At 34.3% G+C, this 16,714-nt stretch overlaps 1 long non-coding RNA gene across 1 annotated transcript in view; it reads left to right on the top strand.

Annotated features, from left to right (window-relative positions):
- Positions 1–8,634, top strand: part of LOC120771211 — a 28,338-nt gene extending 19,704 nt beyond the window's left edge. Inside the window, exon 2 of the long non-coding RNA XR_005704958.1 lies at positions 8,405–8,634. This is a non-coding gene — a long non-coding RNA (uncharacterized LOC120771211). The remainder of the gene's footprint in view (positions 1–8,404) is intronic.
- The last annotated feature ends 8,080 nt before the right edge of the window (positions 8,635–16,714 follow it).

The following is a 16,714-nucleotide window of genomic DNA, read 5'->3' as shown; positions in this document are numbered from 1 at the left end:
ATTTCAACTCTACTCGTCACACTGATCACTTTGGTATATATAACCCTGTATCTTACTCTTATAGTTTTAGGACTTACAAACAACCGTTATGTGAACAAAACTGTAATACTCTCCTTAGCAACTTTGCTGCGAGAGTATAAAAATACATAATTCAAATAGTGGTAATTTTCAACTTCAAACGCAAATATCTGAAAACTATAAGTTTCCTGCGGCTATACTATATATATTCTTGATCTGGAGAACCTCCTCTATCCGACCATACCCATTTTATTCCCGAAATCCTGGGACGAAATACTAAAGTTTTCCCCACTTCACTTTCAAATACATATGTACATACATATGTATCTTTGAAACTCACTAACGCTGAGTTTTTGAATACGTTCTTTTTCCACAAGAAGCTGCTATTTTTTCGTTATCAGACCACTTTAGCATATTTGTTTGGTAGGTCTTACAAACAGATTAATTAAAATGAAGTCTTTGTATGGCGCTTTTTTATTTGACAAGTTATCTTAACGAAATTTGGCATGGATTACGAATATTGCCCGAAACGACGCTACATTCTCCGAACAAATTGTGCAGATCGAAAAAGCTGACACTACAAACTGACAGATCAAAATCAAAATACTTAAGTACAAAATGAACTGCTTACCAATTTTTGACACATCCTTCTTCTTCTTAATTGGCGTAGACACCGCTTACGCGATTATAGCCGAGTTAACAACAGCGCGCCAGTCGTTTCTCCTTTTCGCTACGTGGCGCCAATTGGATATTCCAAGCGTAGCCAGGTCCTTCTCCACTTGGTCCTTCCAACGAAGTGGAGGTCTTCCTCTTCCTCTGCTTCCCCCGGCGGGTACAGCGTCGAATACTTTCAGAGCTGGAGTGTTTTCGTCCATTCGGACAACATGACCTAGCCAGCGTAGCCGCTGTCTTTTAATTCGCTGAACTATGTCAATGTCGTCGTATATCTCGTACAGCTCATCGTTCCATCGAATGCGATATTCGCCGTGGCCAACGCGCAAAGGACCATAAATCTTTCGCAGAACTTTTCTCTCGAAAACTCGCAACGTCGACTCATCAGTTGTTGACATCGTCCAAGCCTCTGCACCATATAGCAGGACGGGAATTATGAGCGACTTATAGAGTTTGGCTTTTGTTCGTCGAGAGAGGACTTTACTTTTCAATTGCCTACTCAGTCCGAAGTAGCACCTGTTGGCAAGAGCAATCCTGCGTTGGATTTCCAGGCTGACATTGTTTGTGGTGTTAATACTGGTTCCTAAATAGACGAAATTATCTACAACTTCAAAGTTATGACTGTCAACAGTGACGTGAGTGCCAAGTCGCGAGTGCGACGACTGTTTGTTTGATGACAGGAGATATTTGGAAAGATCTTGCCCTCGTTCACTGCCAGAGCCCATTTGTTTTGCTTCCTTGTCTAGTCTGGAGAAAGCAGAACTAACGGCGCGGGTGTTAAGGCCGATGATATCAATATCATCAGCATACGCCAGCAACTGTACACTCTTATAAAAAGATGGTACCTTCTATTCTAAGTTCTGCAGCTCGAACTATTTTGCCTCCAGAAGCAGGTTGAAAAGAGTCACACGATAGGGAATCGCCTTGTCTGAAACCTCGTTTGGTATCGAACGGCTCGGAGAGGTCCTTCCCGATTCTGACGGAGCTCTTCGTGTTGCTCAGCGTCAGTTTGCACTGTGCCGTATTGGTTTTGCGGGGATACCAAATTCAGACATCGCGAGCATAGAGGCAGTTCGCTTTTCGTGCTGTCGAAAGCAGCTTTAATGGAAATCGACGAAGAGGTGGTGTGTGTCGATTCTCCTTTCACGGGTCTTTTCCGTAAGATTTGGCGCATGGTGAATATCTGGTCGGTTGTTGATTTTCCAGGTCTAAAGCCACACTGATAAGGTCCAATCAGTTTGTTGACGGTGGGCTTTAATCTTTCACACAATACGCTCAATAGAACCTTATATGCGATGTTGAGGAGGCTAATCCCACGGTAGTTGGGTAGTTTTTGACACATCACTTCTTATTATAACTTTGGATTTTTTCTTTGTAAAAAAAGCATATCGCACTTTAAAATCCCCCTTTCCTTACATGCATTCCATAAATTCAACTATTTACATATCTGTACATACTACTTAAGAATAATTACATTCATCACGAAGCATAAGTTTTATTACATGTACTGTGTATAAATAAATACATATAAATATACACATGTGCGTATATACACATACATATGTATGTACAGTTGCGAGCATTGAAATAGTAGTGCCCATTGGCCAAGAGAGTTTTGCTTTAAATTTTTTTTCTTTTATGATATTGCCGTCGATTATTATTTTAGTTATATTCTCTGAAGAATAACGGTCCTGTTACACACAACAATAAGTGTGAAACACTTACCATTACTTTTTTAGACCCAATTTTATTGGGATATCTATTTTTATGGGCAAGCAATAGAATAGTAGTGTACGGTGAGCTGATTGCAAACAGATAATTTTTACTAAAAAAAATTAAATTTTATCAAACAAAAAGTAAGGTTCCTGATCTTTTATTTATTATTCAATGCAAACAGCAAAAAAATATGACTTTGCACCTTTTATTGGGCCACGGGAAACACTGTAGTGAAGAAAAGCGAGAATGGATTCAAATCCTACAAGGGAGTGGAAATACTTGTTGCGTGTTATGCTGTATGATATGTACATATCTACATATGTGTGCCCAATTAAGTGTAGCAAAAATTGTCCTCTGACCACATTTGACTTTCATGCAAACCTTTGTGAACTACAAAATGTCTACCAAATTTGAATTTAAAACTATTTATTGTATTGAAAGAAGTAATACGGCATTTGTACAATAAATTATTGTTAAGAATTTTAGTCAAGAAATGGCACAATTCCGATTTCTTTGGCGCCGCGATTTGAAGGTACCGTTGGAAAGAGGAAGTCCTCCTGATTAAAAAATATATAAGTAAGGTTATAGGTACCGCAAACGCTTAGTTTAGGAGATATTCGACCTTAAAGTTCAAAAATTCGCAAAATTCGAACATTTCAAGAAGCTATTTCACCACGTTAAACACACTTTATTCACATTTTTCTCTTCAAATTAATTAAATTACACTATAAACTTTTAAATAAATCCACATTTTACACTTTTAGCAGGTTTTTTTATATAAAAAATCTTTATTTCAAAAATTACATTTTACACTCTTTTGAAACTCATTTGTTTACCAAAAATTACGAAGCAATGGAGCGCTGCCATGTGATGACAAGGCAATTCGCTGAAATTCCTCTTTTTCGCAAAAATTCCTCTATTCATGCATATGGATATTTTCTTTTTTAAATTTATTAAGCAAATAAGTAATATTGTATACATGTATTAGTAATATTATATAATAATATTATATACATTTGTATAAGTAATATTATATAATAAAGTGTAAGGTGTACAGGTGTACAGGTGTACAGTACAGTACAGTACGAAAACTCAAATTTTGTTTCAATATGAGTGCATGATAACCGAAAAATATAACCACTTTATATCCGAAACTCATATTTTAAATATAATAATATATATAATGTAAAAAATAAATGGATATCGCTGACAGATATAATAACTAAAATGTATCAATTTTATAACGAAAACTTAAATTTTGTTTCAATATTGGATATAAAGTGGTTATATTTTTCGGTTATCATGCACTCATATTGAAACAAAATTTGAGTTTTGGATATAAAGTAGTTATATATTTTGGTTATTATATCTTTCAGCGATTTCCATTTATTTTTTATGATACATTGGTTTGTATTTTAGGTGACGATATATATATTATTATATTTAAAATATGAGTTTCGGATATAAAGTGGTTATATTTTTTGGTTATTATATCTGTCAGCAAAAAGTTAATATGTTTTTTTATTTTTAACGCAGAAAGAAGTACTACGCGAAAGTACTACAGTCACCCCGGGTATTCGCTCGGCCAGGGTTATTTTTTTAGTGCGCGGCCGAAGGCCGCCAACGCAGAAAGGAGTACTACGCGAAAGTACTTCAGTCACCCGGGTATTCGCTCGACCAGTTATTTTTTTAAGCGCGGCCGAAGGCCGCCAACGCAAAGGAGTACTACTGAAAGTACTTCAGTCACCCCGGGTATTCGCTCGACCAGGGTTATTTTTTAAACCGAACGCAATGCATAAAGGAGTACTTCGCGAAAGTACTTCAGTCACATAAATTACGTTTTACACATATACATAGGTAGAAAGTATTTTTTTATGTTTAATATAGAAAAAAGAATCACGCGATAAAACAAACAAAGAAAAATTGTTAAAAATCCTACATATTTACTGTTTAAGATGTGGCAAGGCTCGTTTTCCTCATAATTGTAAACAATCTGACCTTTTCAACGATGAGTGTGCTAAGTGATTTTTAAATTACAAAATTTAGCTTAAAAATTGAAAAATTAATGTGAAATGTGAGCTTATTTCAAAGCTTAGAGTGTGTATTTAAATATACAAAGTAAAAAATGTGAAAAAATTTTGTGAAACATAGAGAAATATTATGTTTTCTTAGTGCAAATTTTTGAACTTTTAATCGTGAATATTTTAAAAAATATTAGTAATTTTTACATTATTTTTGGATATTCCTCCTCTGGAGGAGCTTACCTATCCGTAGATACCCCATTTATACGGAAATTCGTTTTTTTTACCCCTCCGCCAAAGTAATCGGAATCGTGCCCAAGAAATTATCGTAAATTCACTCTTTATTCCGATGGAGCTAACCGCCGTACAAATTGGTAGCAGATTCTTTCAACTCGCTACTTTTTGTCCTTCCCCTTACTACTTTCAGAGCGATTTTTGTAAAACACACTTTCAACCACATAAATTACTCATTTCCTTCAATTTCACAATTATTTCACTAGAACTACTATAATAACACTGATAAATTAATTTCAAACTAATTATTTTGAACATTTTAACAACAATTTCGCGACTTTAAGCGACTTATGTAACTTAAATTCACGACACTCGCGGTTACAACTGCGAATAACTGTTGGGATGAAATGTCAATTGCTAGGTTACCTATGTACTTAAGTACATAGTATGAAGGAGGAGACAAAAAAGACGACAGCGCTGCTGTCCTACAAGTCGAAGGGGTAATTAGGAGTACAACAGATATTAAATGTAATTTTTCTGCGGCTTAAATTAATTTTTGGTTGGTGGCGGGTCGTTGACAGCGTTGTCTTTCGCAGCTATTACACACTACTCCAAGCGGCGCTGCAAAGACAGTCTCTACTATATCAAGCACTAATTTTTAGATACAGCAACAATAACAACGACTTACCCCGCCTCTGCCACCAATGCTGTCTTTTAAAGTCGCAGCGGCAAACAACAAATCTTGTAAAGGTGGTTAGCAACATAATTTATGCACACTTATATTTTTTGAAGGTGGTTGCTGTTGTCGTGGTTCACTATTTCTTTAAATATGCAACAAATTGCATCGATAACCCAGTTAACCATATAAAAAATAAGATAACGCATTGAATTGTTACGTGTACTGGCATATAATATACGTACATACATATGTACATTGAGAAAAAATATATCCATATGTGTGTTTGGATTACCTTAAGCATATACATATGTACATATGTATCTACATACATAATCAAGAAGGTAACAACAAAAATCAGCAACACAGTGATGCAAAAATGTTCACTGGCTGCTTGTTTGCTGTAGTCATCAGCTATATAATTGGTTTTGTTGTTGTTTTCTGCTTTTGTTTCATATTTGTTGCAACTTGTGCTCGGTAGCAAAACAAATTGCTTAAAGGGGCCATACACGACACACATGTGCGTTCGATCTGTATGAAATCGTTTCGCCATACACGACATGCAAATCCATTTTGAGTTTGTTCTTCAAACAGTGAACATGTGCGACAGGCAAGCGGAACATTTCTTTGAATTTATTCCTAATGTTTATCTATTTTTTTGTATTTCGTTAATAAGTTATTCCATCTTTTATTTCTCTCAATTTTATTTTTATATTTATCACTTTTCGTTTGCCAAATTAGCACTTCATTTTTTATAAGATCAATAAATTCTGATACGAAATCTTTAAGGGAGAGCCTGCTTTAGAAGCTTCAAACAATCGAATTTTTTTTTCTTAAATCTCTTTAAAATTTATCTAAGAATCTGTCCCCAAAGTTATAGATGGGAATTCGAAATATTATCGAAGCTAGAAGGGAAATAGCGACCGAGCGTTTAGCAGATATATTTAAACAACATGAAGTAAAATTTTTTGGTCAAAACCACTTTTTTTAATTTTTAAAAAATTTGTAAAATTGTACACTTTTTTGGAATTTTCTTAGTTTAACTAGAAGATAAATTATTAAAAAATATGAATCTCTTTGCATACTTTGTTTTGATAGAAATTGCGACCTGCATCCTGCCCGCCGTCCGAAAAATGCACATGTGAGATGCATCGGGCAATTGCTTCCCAAAGGCAGAATATCAAAGATTTCGTATCCAAGATGTTCAAATATATAACTATAAAGCCTAGAAATTTTGCATGAATCAATTATTTTTTTCCCTCCCAAAAAATTGATATTTTGAAGCCTCTAAAGCAGGCCTTAACACTTGCCATTGTTCGTCCGCCATGCACGACACACATGTGTGCACACCGATCGTAAAAAATCAAATATTTTCGCGAACATGGATCGGTATGCGCACAAGCCCATACACGAGTAAACCGCAATCGCACACATACCGATCGAACGCACATGTGCGTCGTGTATGGCCACTTTTATGCACGCATAAATAGAAGTAAAAACAAGTTCTTATCCTGTCGTCCTCTTTACTCTCTGTTCGGCCAATGCTGATGCTGCATTTTCTATTCCCTTGTTTGGCCTCAATAAAGTGGCAGTCATTCTAGGCGTGCATACTTACATACACACATACATACGTATAACTTTATTCAGAGTTCGTTTAAGCATTTCAACAAATACATATGCATACATAAATTGATGCCCTAAAGGAATGATTGAGTCAGCGAATATTGTAAAAAAATATTATTGAAAAGAAATTTTAACTAATTGTTTAATATAATTTTATTGAAGAAGTTAAGTCCACTTGTGCATTTCATATTTTTTTTCTTCGAAAATTCGGTAAATAGTTGCGGAGATAGAAGCCTATTTATAATTTTATTTTTAAGAGATCGTCCCAGTGTGATGTTCAAAAAAAACCTTCCATAGCGCAATAGAGAGAAGAAAATTTCTACGAAACGGGTTGGACCGATCGATGTCAAATACTCCGCGCCCTCCTTAGATTTTCGACAAACAATTCTTCATAACAAATATTAAGCCACTTTGAACTGTAATTTTTTCACAAAGATCTAATTTTGTAGGTACATAATGTATATTCAATCCCTCAGCAACAAACCCACATCACTATCCTCAATTTTCCTACAGAGTACTCACCATCGCTATTTTGTCCCACTTCCAGTGTTGCTCATTCAACCAGTTCGTTCTCCCATGTTGAAACAACCTGTGCATGGCCCACTTTTAGCTGCAATATATTCGCAGGCACTTGCCGCAAAAACAACAACACTTTTGGTAGTTGCATTGTGACACACTGCGCATGGATGTATCACCGACATAGTAATCTATGCGCCCATATAATGCAATACAAATATACAAGTGTATATGTAAGTATGTATGTACATGCATAGATATTGTATTTTCCCGCATTGTTGTAATTCTTCTGCTTGCTCTACTTACCGTATTTTGTAGCATGTCATTTTGAAGCTGTTGAGTTGTTGCCAGCGTTGCTTCTCCGAAGCTTTTAATATGAGTATGTGTGTGTGTGTTTATAGGCGTGTGTTTCAATTGGGTATTTAACCCACTGTGCTACTTTGTAACCAGATGAGACTGGGAATGAGTGTACGGATCAGATGATTTTTCGCAATCTAATCAAATGTTATTGTGGCACGTATAGCAGTGCAATTGGAAGAATATATACATATGTACACATACATACATAAAAACTGATTAGCAAGAGAGGAGTTGCATACATACATACATATGTAAATATGTATGTATGCATGAGATTTCGAATTAAAAACTTTAACTCTAACTGTAAAATTATTATGGTTTTTTACTTTTTAGTTATAGAAACAATTAGACTGTTCTCTGAAGAATATTAGGAGCAAAAAATGCCACTTTTGTGAAATTTCCACTTTTTTCTTGGTAGTATAAAGTTATTTTCCAACATTTAAACAATTTTTTGTTAGAAATATTCTTTAATATTATACATATACATATGTATGTACATATGTATGTACATACATAAGTATGTATGTAATAAAAATATTAATTATAAATTTCTCTCTTTTTATTTCAGTTCTTCGAATAAATATGGCAAAGTAAATGAAACATTGAGAAGAGGAGCAGAACATTTGGTATATTGGAGGTATTGGAAAATAATATACCAAATATTTCTTACTCTTTTTACTAGTAATAGAATAACTATGTAAACTTTGAAAAATGCAAGGAGTAAAATTTGTCAAACTGTTTAGAACATAGTGGCTTTAAGTTTAAAAAAAATATATACCTACATAAATAAATCTAAAATATTTTGGTTATTTTATAGCATTACCAGAGCAGCAGGCAAAAGAAACTGAAAATTAACAGACATTTTAAGAGAAATAACCCCTAATTATACTACTTATAATCGTGACTCTCTTTTCCAATAATCTAGGTGTAATAGTAGTTTCAAAGTTACATAAGTCAGTAAGTCAATATACAAGTATGTACATATGTATCATTAAAATGGTTTATGATGATTCATACCAGTTGCTTGTTCTATTCGCTACTCTCCAGTTTAGATACATATTGCATAGGTTAGGTTATGAGATCGATCTTACTTGGAGAGCTAGGAACACCGATACATTGAGGTATCTAAAAACTCCATTTACTGAATTATTAGACCCCTAAAAATCGACTAAACGCTTTGGGCCTAACACAAATTTGTTGAAACGCCTGGTTCGCCGAAAATAAAATTGTCGAGATGTTTCAACCACAGTCTTTCAAACGCTGTACAATGGAGGAGATTGTGCCTGTATATTTCCAATTCACCATGCTCAATGTAAAATAAAGATAAGATTGACGGAGAGCTTCTTACAGGAACATACACCTTCAACCTTCATGTTATTTCTCTATGTTTCACAAAATTTTTTCACATTTTTTACTTTGTATATTTAAATACACACTCTAAGGTTTGAAATAAGCTTACATTTCACTTTTATTTTACCTAAATTTATTAATTTAAAAATCACTTAGCACACTCATCGTTGAAAAGGTTAGATTGTTTACAATTATGAGGAAAACGAGCCTTGCCACATCTTAAACAGTAAATATGTGGGATTTTTAACATTTTTTCTTTGTTGGTTTTATCGCGTGATTCTTTTTTCTATATTAACTATAAAAAAAATACTTTCTACATATGTATATGTGTAATACGTAATTTATGTGACTGAAGTAATAACGCGTAGTTCTCCTTTCTGCGTTGGCGGCCTTCGGCCGTGCTCTAAAAAAATAACCCTGGCCGAGCGAATACCCGGGGTGACTGAAGTACTATCGCGTAGTACTCCTTTCTGCGTTGGTGGCCTTCGGCCGCGCTCTAAAAAAATAACTCTGGCCGAGCGAATACCCGGGGTGACTGAAGTACTTTCGCGTAGTACTCCTTTCTGCGTTAAAAAAAAAAAATAAATTGACTTTTTGTTATAAAGTGGTGAAAGTGGTTATATTCTTTGGTTATTATGCACTCATATTCAAACAAAATTTAAGTTTTCGTTATAAAATTGATAAATTTTGATTATTATTTCTGTCAGCGATTTCCATTTATTTTTTATGATACATTGGTTTGTATTTTAGGTGACGATATACACACATATGTATATATTATTATATTTAAAATATGAGTTTTGGATATAAAGTGGTTATATTTTACACAACAAAATTTGAGTTTTCGTACTGTACTGTAACCTTACACTTTATTACGTAACATTATTATATAGTATTACTTATACATATGTATGTATATATAATATTGTTATATAATATTACTAATACATGTATATATTATTACTTATTTGCTTAATAAATTTAAAAAAGAAAATATCCATATGCATGAATGGAGGAATTTTTGCGAAAAAGAGGAATTTCAGCGAATTGCCTTGTCATCACATGGCAGCGCTCCATTTCTTCGTAATTTTTGGTAAACAAATGAGGTTCAAACGAGTGTAAAATGTAATTTTTAAAATAAAGATTTTTTAAATAAAAAACCTGCTAAAAGTGTAAAATGTGGATTTATTTAAAAGATTATAGTGTAATTTAATTAATTTGAAGAGAAAAATGTGAATAAAGTGGGTTTAACGTGGTGAAATAGCTTCTTGAAATGTTCGACTTTTGCGAATTTTTGAACTTTAAGGTCGAATATCTCGTAAACTAAGCGTTGGCGGTACCTATAACCCCATATATTTTTTAATCAGGAGGACTTCCTCTTTCTAACGGTACCTTCAAATCGCGGCGCCAAAGAAATCGGAATTGTGCCCGATAAGTAAATACACAGATAAATACTAAAACGTACATACATACATACATACATATGTATATACTTACATATTTATCTCGAAATTTTGAGGCAAAACGCCTAAAAGCTAACAAAAATTGCTCGTTTAATTGCCGATATTATTAACAAAGTTATTTACATACATATGTACATAGATAAGTATGTATGCATACATGTATGTATGTACATACATACAGCTGCTGCACTTCTATGCTTCAAAATTAAATTGAAAATCGAAAACAAATTAATCAATTTCCTTCGCCGCGAAAATGTTATTCGCCAACAATTTCGTTGTATACATTTTTTCCCGAGCGAAAACATATTGTAATTTCCGTATTGACTGCCAAGCAGAAAAGCAATAAACAGAAAAAATAAAAGAAAATAACAGCGATGACAACACCGTTGGAATAGAGAGTAGTGGAAATTTCCTTCACCAACAGAAATGAACGCACCAAAAGCTAACACACAGTGTGCTGCGAATGCCAAAGCACAGCACAGCAGTCAGGCAAGAAAAAGTTGTAGCAAACCAAACCAGTCTCACATGTACCCATATATGTATGTATGTATGTAGATACAAACATACTTAGAGATAAAATGTATGTATATATGTATATATACATATATTTATGTATATATACATATATGTATGTATATATACATATATGTATGTATATAAATATGTATGTAGATAAATATGTATGTAAAACTAAAGAATGCATACACTCGCATAGCACCAACATGGCCCAAGTGCCCCACTGCTCCATAACGCTTTGCAGCCAACAACTTTTCATGCTACAACGTAGCGGTTATGTGGCGTCGCCAACAACGACGGCGAAAGCAGTGGCACGAGCAACAAAATAGCAGCGAACAGGCAACAGTAGAAAATGTGTGTCAACGACAAACTTGCTCAACTTGTTTATGGGTACAATATGATATATACACATGCATATACATATACATATGTAGATTTTAGATACACATATATATATATAGAAGACTGCTTATATATATAATGTATATTTGTCATTGTATATAAACGTGTGTGTGTGTACATATGTATATAATTTCTTGTTTGTACACTCATCGATTTGCAAGGCAACCAAAGTTGTCTCCATTGCTGCTGTCGTCGTTACTCGTGGCAGCAAAAAGCTTTCTCCACCTTGTTGGCCGCTCTTTATATTATACACACATACATATGTATATATGAGTATGAGTATGAGAGCGCGGCCAAAAATGAGCACGAACTCACGGAGGCATGGCAATCAAAGCTTCAAAGCAAGCATATAGCGAGAATTACTAACTGCTGACCTACAAGCATTTGAAACTACAAATGAAAATATATACACACAAAAACTTTTGCAGAGATAACTGCTGAAAGCTCGCTCAAATTCAATGTTTCTATATATTTGCAGATACACATATGTATGTATGTAGCTGTTTCCCCAGTCTGCAGAACAGCACATTGAGTGCTCAACAATCAAGCGCTCTTTTTAGGATTTGCGCTTTACTCCTTTTACCCTTTTGGCGCCTAAAAAACTTTGCACACATAGCAACCAAAAATTATTGCCACAAAAAGCTTTTTCTTACACTTACTTATATAAGAATATAAAAAGATAAGCACAGCAAGCGCGCTCTTCAGCGTTGGCAGAACTAACAACAATGACGCTGCCAACGACTACGTTACATGGCCGCTGCGCTGCAAAACCCGTCTGGAGTAATAAAAAAAATGTTAGAGAGCTTATAATTTAAACCGCAGTAACTGAACGTTTAGGAGGTAAGCTACAACATACAATTTCCCCAACACTTGTGCAGTGCCCAACACAGGTAAAGTAGTTTTCTCCGGGCTGCAAAGAGAGAGTCACCGCCACAACGTTACAAGTCGTCATCAACATTGCCCCTGTTGGCATAGCGCTGTTGCTGAACACGGCGATTCAGGCCGCAGCGATGTTACGATGTTGACGTCGGTCGTGTGGCCTGGTCGCGGCAATCGTTCGAAACGGAGGTTGATTTTTTGGAACAACGCATTTCTGTCGCCTTTTTCTGTTTCACAATTCATTCGTTCGTTGTTCGTGGTTGTGTACGGTTCGTGTTTTTACGTCGAGCGCTTAAAATCGCTGTGCTTGAAGGAAAAAATATGTAATATATAAAATGTGTGTGAATATATTTGGTAAAAAAAATGTGAATGTGAACTAATTGAAAGTAGCAATGATGTCGTTCGTCGTAGTTGCTTGCTGCTATGCGCGCCTTGTTGGCAGTCCAATTGGGCTAATTCTGAACTTTGACTAATGCTGAGTAAAAACAAAAAAAAATTCAACGTGTAAATTATTATGAATAAAAAAACCTTTTCAAAAAAGAAATTAAACATTAATTGATATGAAATATAAAAATCATTTAAAAATTGCTGTTGGAACAATGAAATGTCACGTGCATGTGTTTAACTTCAAGGAGTTGATGAGCACGCCGAAGCGAGGACAAAAATTATAAAATCAATTAAAATATAAAAGCGTACATAAAAAAGGACATTTATGGATTTCATATTTAATTTAAAAAAATCGATTTAACATATTTACGTTATAATTAATATAATTAAGTATGCTGGTGACTCACAACGATTACGTAAAAGTTTAAAAATCAAGTGCCAGCTAATGAAAAGCACATTTTCGTTGAAATAACCGAGTGCTTACAGAGTTGATAAAATTTCCGCCAAGCATAATAATTGAAAAAAACGAGGCGTACCACGTTGCAATGCAAAGCAACGAATAGACGTATAAGAAGGAAGTGATGAAAATGATGACACATTTTTGAGCTTTTGAAAGAACTGATGATTACGCAATATGCACTGCGTAGTCAAATGGCAACATTGGTGGTGTGGTGCGTTGCTTCCGCCTATTTCACCCGCCAGGAACTCGTGTAGTACAGTAGAGTAGGAAGAAAAAACGATTTTTTGTTTGGGTATGTGGGACTTAAAAATAACCCATAATTTAATATTTATAGTTTTTTTTTTTATTTTTTTTTTTTTTTAACAAATTTGCTAGCAATTGCAAATGTTTGACGTTTTAATGTGTCTGCACATGCAGCATAGTTATAAAAGTTTTTAAAATTATAGATATTCAAGTACTAATAGTCAAGTTTTCCTACAGTAAATGTTTAATTTAAAAAAAACGAAAAGTACTTTTTTTTATTAGAAAAAAACTAAACCACGTAGTGCCAGCGTATATTTTTCTGCTTTACTGTTTTTTTATGGAAATATTATAATTTCCCTCTTCAAACAAGGAAAGGAGCACCATCATTGATTAATTTAAAATACGCTAACTTTGCCGTCGACTCAGCGCGCTACTGCGGCCGAAGTGACTTTGTTTTGCGCGCATTTCTCTTAACAGCGTCGTGTACGAATACATTCTCAAATTCACATGCACACAAACCCGCAATCGCTCTCATCAAGAGCACGGAGCATTCGTCTACAAAACGCGCGCGCATTTATTTGCCCATTGGTTGGGTTCGGTTTTCCGTTTCATGTCCGCATTTCGTCGTTTCAAACGTCATTTGCAGCTGCACAGTGGAGTCGTTTGGTTTGGGGCGCTCATACACTAATTTAGCTCCCCGGTAGTTGTACGTGATGATTTCTAATAATGAAATGGCGCTACATTTTCAAATACGACGACGTGGCTACAAAGGCGATGCAATACTAGCACACTGTAAATCTTTTTACGGAGCTCAACGGATTTAATCAGCAACAAATAATTTATTGTAGTGAAATGTGTAGTGATGAATTAATGTCACTGCGTGATAAATTAAAATTAAATGTATGTTTTCGGAGTAAACGTTCTGCAACCTATGTGGGAGCGAGATAGGGACTTGCTGTCATTTGAAAAACTTTTACAACCAGTCAGTCTTTTTCTCTCTCCTATAGAAATTGCGGGCGTATCAACATGTCCGAAACATATTATTTCAAAAATTAAAAACATCTAAAAAAAAGAAAAGGTAAAACGAAACAGTACGGGAATTTTCTCACACAAGAGTGTATCTCAAATATGCGCCTACCAATTTTTATGCCTACAGGATGTCTAATCGAGTTGGCATTAGCAAACGACCAGTTCTCCAACAGCGCGTTTTTATACTGTTTTGGGGTGGATTTCTTGCTGCTACCGTTGTGTATTTGTTGCAGCTGCTGTTTTGAACATTTGTCATTTCCTCATGGGAAGGTCACACGTGAACACTTGTATGGTGTATACAAGATAAATAGAATACAAATGAGGCCATTGACAAGGGATTATCCAATTAGAATTGTGCTATAATTGCAAAATGCAACAATGTTGAATCTTATTAGATCAAGCTAATTGGAAATTCTAATTAGTAAATCAATTGGAGTGAATAGTATTTGATGAAAATAGTATATATCCTTTAAAAAAATACTTTGGTATTGCTTATAATAAAAGTAAATTGAATGAATTTTTATCACAAAAAATACTTCTATAATAAACCATTACATTTTAAATGCATTTAGAAGATATATATTTTAATATAACACTTAAATATTTAATAAAAGATCGTTATTCAGGCACTTGAATTTTTAATTCGAAATTGCCACACATCTATTCATCATCATATTTTATCCATAAACTCATTCAATAACAATTCATGTAGTTTATCTAAAATTTTATAAAAATAAATTTCTCTAGATAAACGCTGTTGGAATTTTAAGTCGATCAACAAAGATTTGTTGGCTTTTATCTTATTTTTAAGCAGCTTTCAGTCAGTTAAAAAGTTTTATAAATCTTTAAATGAGGATATTCATAAGTGGAAGAAATTTGTTTTCCAAATACATATCTATCAATATTTTTTTAGTTTAAAATATTAGGTAGATATTTTAATAACCGTCAGGTTCTTTAATGTGAAGAGACTTTAGAAATAATTTACTTTTTGAACTCTTGAGGAAATCAGCCAACTTTTCAAATATACATATGTATTATTGTCTTATTTATTGTTATTTATTGTCTTAGCCTACGATTACGTTTTATAATTAGTCAAGCAAGAGTGATATATTTCATGTTTTTTTCTAATATGTGTATACATGTTGCTACAGAGTATATTATTACTATAATGGTTGTTTGTGTTACCTAAAACTAATCGAGATAGATATTTAGTTACATATATTTTAATGATCAGGTTAACGAGACGAGTTGAATTCCGAGTGCCTGTCTATCTGTCCATCCATCCGTGAAAACTTTAACTTCAGTAAAAATTGTGATATCGTAATGACACTTCGTACACTTCTTTCTTGGTAAAAAAGGAAGAACGACTTCGTAGATGAGCATAATCGGTCTAAAGACACGTCCCCACAACGTCATTTAATGAAAACCTATAAAGTTCCATAACCAAGCTCCAAATGTAGATAAAAAATTGTAATTTGGGCCTGGGAATCGCATTAGCAAAGGACATCTGTGGGAAAATATTTCTGAAGAAACTATAAAACTGGGTGAAATCAGATAAAACAACGCCCACTCCCCATAAGCGTATGATAAATAATGAAAAAAGTCGGCAAGAGAAGTTAAATTGTACACCCGATGTGATACGACAAGGTTTTATTGGAGCCTACATTTCAGTGAGAAACAACGGGTTAAGCCCCCAGAAACCCCGGTTCCTACCGCGAAGATTTTATCGGAAATATTGCTCATGCTGTAATATATGTTTTTCGAATTCGGAGAAAATCCTTTCCTGATAGCACTACGCCTGTCTGCAAAAATGGTTTTGATCGGATGAAGGTTTCTCTTAGCCGTCATATACATATACATATTTCCGACGTTTTCTTCTGGGTGTTGTAAACGTCGTGTCATACTTTATATACCAGTGGGAATATAAAACCTATTTGCAGATGTAATGACTCATAATTTTAATCTCGGTTTTACTACTGCTCTGGATGCAGCAACTAAAAACTCTCACGTAAAGCTATTGCAGCAATTCTTAGAAAAATCATGATAATAATTAATAAGCAAATTTGTTTATGAGAAAAGAAAATTCATTAGACATCCATGAAATGCCAATGAAGGAATAAGTAAACCTTCATAAAGGGTAATCCATTTC

This window comes from Bactrocera tryoni, chromosome 3 (genome assembly GCF_016617805.1).
Source record: "Bactrocera tryoni isolate S06 chromosome 3, CSIRO_BtryS06_freeze2, whole genome shotgun sequence".
In the NCBI taxonomy this organism is placed as follows: domain Eukaryota; kingdom Metazoa; phylum Arthropoda; class Insecta; order Diptera; family Tephritidae; genus Bactrocera; species Bactrocera tryoni.
Note: the sequence above shows the minus strand (reverse complement) of the source record. Positions and strands in the feature narration are given on the sequence as shown.